This window comes from Heloderma suspectum, chromosome 2, assembly GCF_057233095.1.
Source record: "Heloderma suspectum isolate Gila_16-S chromosome 2, 16-S_ref, whole genome shotgun sequence".
NCBI lineage: Eukaryota > Metazoa > Chordata > Lepidosauria > Squamata > Helodermatidae > Heloderma > Heloderma suspectum.
The window spans coordinates 134,076,338-134,082,337 of record NC_139459.1 but is presented as its reverse complement, the minus strand read 5'-3'; the positions used below and the strand labels follow the sequence as shown (position 1 = coordinate 134,082,337).

General features: G+C 41.6%; 1 long non-coding RNA gene across 1 annotated transcript in view; it reads right to left on the bottom strand.

Moving 5' to 3' along the window:
- Positions 1–1,348: 1,348 nt before the first annotated feature.
- The window catches only part of LOC146352771 (uncharacterized), a 77,781-nt gene continuing 73,129 nt past the window's right edge, over positions 1,349–6,000 (bottom strand). Inside the window, exon 3 of the long non-coding RNA XR_014787380.1 lies at positions 1,349–1,940. This is a non-coding gene — a long non-coding RNA (uncharacterized LOC146352771). The remainder of the gene's footprint in view (positions 1,941–6,000) is intronic.

Sequence of the window (6,000 nt, the reverse complement as noted above, 5' to 3'; positions counted from 1 at the left end):
TTAAAAGCACTCTCTTGAGAAAAATCTCCCTGCATGTGGAACTCATCCACGTGCTTTATGAAGTACGACAGGGCCACAAGATGTGTGCCAAGTGCCCCCGCCCAAATGCTTGAATCAACTCTGAGAAGAGGAGCTGCCAGCATGACAGTTTTTACTCTATTCAGCGCCTTCAGCTCCATATTTCTGGTGGGCAGTGCTTCAGCCTCTTTTTTTGCCTTTACCCACAGTTATTTTTAAAAGTACCAAGCTTTATATAAAAACAACAACAAATGTGTCTGAAATGGAGGACTCTTTTTTGGGTATGTTGTATTCCATTGCAGATGGCAATCTTTCTGTTTGCTAAGTTTGTTTTAAGTTCACACTAGAGGAAAGAATTCTAGAGTAATCAATTTTGTAGACAATGGGGATTCACTTGATATCGTGTGTAGCAGGGCTGGGGAAACTGTGGCCCTTCAGATGTTGTTGGACTACAACTCCCATAATCCCTGACCACTGATCATGCTGGCTCAGGCTGATGGGAATTTCCCACCCCAGGTTTCCCACCCCTGCTGTAAAGGAACACCCCATTCCCACAATTCAGTAAAAGGAGAGAGGCCCTAATTCCCACCTGGGCTTACTATGGTCTCAGACTCAGGAAAGGAGGGGATTATATGTACTAAAACTACTCCACCTAACAGGGAGGAGGGCTCAACCCTAATGCTCCTCAAGGCTGTCATCTTCAGTAGCCAAAGCTGCTCCTAGGGTCATCCAAGAAGAAGCCTGCTAAACCCTTCCCATGGTCTAAGCACCAAACCACAAGACATGGCCAGGTTTCAAATCCTGCCCATTACCAGAATTGTCAGTCCGACTGCCATGCAGTGAAACTACATAACAAGAATGAATAAGCCCAGTCTAAACTATATCAAGAACAGAAGCTGCTGCTACTTTGCCATCATAAGAACATAACCGCCCTGCTTGATTAGACCAAACACCTATCTACTCCCACATTCTTTCCCACAGTGGCCAACCAGAAGCCCACAAGTAGGACATGAGGGCAATAGCACTCTCAAGCTCATGTTCCCAGCAGCTGGCACACAGAGACATACTGCCTCTGATACTGGACGTACTATATAGCCATCATGACTAGTAGCTATTGATAGCCTTTAGATGTACCTGGGTAGATTACTGCTGAAATTAATTTGCCCCTAAACATTCTCTTTGGATTTTTCTTGTGCAAATTTTGATGTCAAATATTCTTTGGATATTCTCTGCCTGTGTGAATAGTTGCCAAATATTCTCCAAAATATTTGATCTGTGCATTGATATTTAACAGTTGACATGGAATGGTATTAATTAATTAACAACATTTGATAAGTTGACATATAACATTTAATTTTTGAGACTCTCTGGTAGCTGACCTACAATGGCATTAGTATTTCACAGAATTAAATCATGTGCAATGGTATTTAGTAACTGACAGTATATGATAGTTGATATGCTACAGTATTTAATATTTGACAGTGTTTTGACAGCTGATGGCTTATGAACTACCAGATTTGATGCCTATCAATACAAGTCAAGAGATGGCAGCACAATTAACAGTCCTATACAGGTCTACTCAGAGATAAGTCCCTTTAAGTTCAATGCAACTTACTTCCATTTAAATGGGTGTTGGATTGCAACCTAAAACACAATTTAAAAGTTTTGAATAACATTTTCAGAACTTGAGTGGAGTGGAATAGGAAAATCTGCTGAATGACAAATACATTGTGAATATTCAGTTTTAATGTGGACTCGTCTTTCTCCAGGAGCTCTAGTTTCCATTGATTGATGGAAGCAATTCAAGTTGATTAAATGGACAGTTCATGAAGCAAGAGGTCATCTCCAAACTGGTTTGGCTGATCAGCCATAGAACAAATAGGGTATCATAAAAACCATTAGAAGATTCTGTGGGCATGGTCCTGTTTGAAAGAAAAAAGAGAGAAAGAAAAGTAAATTCAATTTTAGTACTACTACTAATTTATTTCTCACTCTTATAGCTAATTCTATGCATGTTGACTCAAAAGTAAGTCCATCTGAGTTCAGTAGGGCTTACTCTCTAGTAGTAAGGGTGCAGAGTGAAGTGTTAATTTGCAAACTGCCTTTCAATCTTTCTCCTGGATTTGCCCTCACAGTATTACTACGATGCAGGTGAAACTTATTCCCATTTTGCAAATAGGGGATTTGAAGACAATCTATGTTTTCAGAAATATACTGTGGTACAGCCCTTCCTGGCCTCTAACATTTCTGGCTGCAAGTTTGAATGGTTCTCTGTGTAAAACAGTATCCTGTACATAAACATCTAGAATGCCTGGAGGCTAGTCTAAGCTAGACACTTTCATATTAAGTTTGGGGCAGATGATGGGAGCCCCTCCTCCCCCAACAAAACTCTTGTTATGTACACACTCTTATCTTTTGTCCCATGGTTGTCTCTAGTCGAATGGGTTTTGCAGGATTTTGAAGCACATCATGTAAAAGGATAGCTTCACCATTATACCTTCAACTCTCTGAAGGAACTATTTTCTCTCTTCAACCTCAAGTTATCATTTAACAATGGCTGCTTAACCTAGGGTTGCCAACTGACCAAAAATGACCTGGCCTACTTCTGTGTCTTTCAAAGCAGCTTGATCTGCAGACATCAATCAGCAGTGCTTCTCACAGCTTGGAGATAAGTATTATCACCTACTAATATCTTCAGATCATGCAGCTATTAAAGGCAAAGGAGCAGGATACTGTGAAGCTGTTGACAGCACTAGCTAGCTCCAGCAAACAGACTGCTACTCACTCTTAGGTGAAGTATGAACTGCTGGCATTAATGGAAACAAATTGCCCCTTGCCATATGCCTTGCTGAGTTCTGCTGATCTGCACATGGTTCCTTTGGGATCATAGAGGCAGAGTGAGAAAGTCCACGTTATTTTTCTGTTCAGTTTGCAACAGAATGAATGCATCTCGGAATGTGAGGCGGAAACTGCTGACACTCGAGCTGTCTGTGTATTCAGGACTATTCTCTGGCACGAAAGGAGCTGTTAATTAATTGTGAAATCTTTAATAATAAAGCGATGTCTCAAATGGCAAGATTACACAGAGAGTGAGTATTGACAATAGGGTTTATATTCATATTCAAAGCCAAGTTCATATTTGTCAAACTATGCAGGGAGAATATGAATTAGGATTCTTATTACTTTGTGGAATTGGGAAGGTTGTTTGTGCTCTGGAACTGCCAAATCTTTTTCATTCATGATGTTTGTAACTTCTGCTTTTGTGATGCATTTTTACACAATTTGGTATTACTTCGCATTGTTCTCTCCTCTCTGAAATTCTCATGCAGGAATAATAGACACAGTGTGCATAATCAGACAACAGGCTAAAATCTGGTGTGACATCAGCCAAAAAGCATAACAAAGCTGATTTCCTGGAGCCTTCCGATCTCTCCTTTAGATACATGCTCTGTTCCATGGAGCCTTCACCCATGGAACACACCAGCTTTCCCCAGCCTGATATGCCCTCCCAACGTGTTGGACTATTTCTCCCATCAATGGAGTTTTATTTTATTTATCTATTTGTTTGTTTGTAATACTTCTATACCACTTAATATAATAAAATCTCCAAGCGGTTAGTCCAACACATGGCCATGCTGGCTGGGGATGATGGGAGTTGTAGTCCAACACATCTGGAGGGGAGCTGGTGCATACCAAAGCCCAAGGGTTCCCCAACACGGTGCCCATGGGCACCTCCGATAGCACCAGCCCAGCTCTTCACTCCCTGCTCTCATAAAAAAAAAAGTTTTAAAATAAAACATAGGAAAACAGTAGGATGCAAGGTCCTCCTTCCTATTCCTGAACCTGCCATGGATCAGCTGTTCAGTAAGCAGAAAAAGAAACCAAGGCAAAGGGGTAGAGGAGGGGGGAGAGAAATAGTGAGGCTAGAGGTTGCAAGTGGAGAGAAACAGCAAAGCTAGTGGCTAGGAAAAGAGAACGAAGAAGGCTAGGGATAGGGAAGAGACAGAGATGGTGAGGCTAGAGGCTGGAAGGAGAGCGAGCAAGCAAAGGAGAAAGGTCTGGGTGGATGAAGAAGACTGGGCAGGCCAGGAAGCAACTCTTTCCATTTCCCCCTTCCTTCCAGCCTCTAGCCTCACTATTTCTCTCCCCACCACACCTATCCCTTGATTGGCCAGGCCTCCACACAAGCCATTATGTGACTGGCCACATCCTCCATGGGAGCCATTTTGTGGTGGTGCCCACAGCAGTATATCAAGTTCCCAAATGTGCCCACAGGTCCAAAAAGGTTCAGGACCCTGCCATAGCCTGTTTTCTGGAGCACTATAGTGTGGATGATGTGGGATCACTTGCTGGGAAAAACACTAAACATGGGCCCACTGTCAGTAATGGGGCTTAGTACCTTCCAGCGCTGACCAGACCAACATTTCTCTAATTTTGTCATAGTTGTTTATTGTTAATACCCTTCTACTCATAGTCTAAAGTTACGTAACTGCAACAGTGGAGAGATACTGGATATTATCATTGCCCAAAAGCCTAACCTGCCCTTGATACTTAGAGGCATGTCCGCATTCTCTCAGAAGTGTGGAGAATTCAAAACTGGTTGCTTTGTGTTCAGATCTTCATATTTTTGCAACCCTCTTAACTTTTAGTAATCCCTAAGTCATGAGTTGTCATCCCTCCCAGCAGTCATCCATATGGTAAAGACATTCTTAATGGAACTCTGTTGGCACATAAAACTGTATGTATCGTATTTGTAAACCTGCTACAGTTGCCAAACATGCAGCAATTTTGCTGTATGTGTTTCTGCCTAGCACAAGAATGTTCTATAACTTTCTCCAAATAATGGGAGGTTTTCTCTCAGCAGACTCGGCCATGAGGTGGGCTGAATCCTCTAATACTCAGCTATAATTATGAGGAATATTTAGAACTATATTCAGATATCATGCACATTGGTACAGCTAGGGATGGGTAAGAATTTCATTCAGTTCTCTTTAAAAAATAAATAAAAACTTAACAAAATTCACTTTTTTCATAAATGGCATGGAAAGAACTTGAGATTTTAAAAATTCAATTTTAGGAGAAAGCATAATGATCAGATTGATTAATTCCCTTAGGTATAACCCACAATGGATTAGAAGGTGTAAAGATCAAAGGACTAAAGAACAACCATGGGAACTATGGGGGAGTGCTGCATAGCTGGCTTTAATTTAAATAATACTTAGCATTTATAAAGCTCTTCAGAGTGTTCACACCTCATCTATTCTCAGTAATCCATTCAACAATCCACTTGCACAGATCTAGGTGGAATTTCTTGGGGAGTTTTGCACACCCCTAAACAATCCTGTAGATCGAAATTGTTTACAGAAGTGTGAAACTACCTAAGAAATTCCATTCAGGTCTGCCCAAGTGGCAGGTCCATCAAGGTTTCTCTCAAGTGTGACTTTCCAGTCAGCATCCAATTCCTTGAGCAGGAAACCATGCTGGAGTTGGAGCAATTATTTATCTCTGCTGGGTGCCATCTTGAATCTGTGAACATTCAAGTTGCTTTCAAGAAAGTCCTCCATATGGGCTCACATTGGAAGGTCCCATTTTAACATACAAAAGACAGCTTTTACAACCATTCGTTATGGAAGTTTCAGTGCTGTGGCCTGTGTTTACCTCAGGTATTTTTCTTTTGTTGAGTTTATGTGATTTGGGGGGAGAGGAGAATCATGCAGAAAAATAGTGGAGATAAACATCTGCATGTTCTGTGCCGCACTACACACATTCTGCTCTTCCTCCAAAGAAGACCTGCTCTGCTTCACCAGTAGGTGGGCATCGTCACGTCCCTTCAGCCCATTCTTTGGGCCATACTCTTTGATCACATGACTGCTACAGCACATTCCAACTTCTATTGGGGGTCTGCTCAACCCACATTTGCACTAAGCAATTTGGTGCTGTCAATGGGACCTAGCTTAGTGGTATTTATATTTCTTCTCTCCG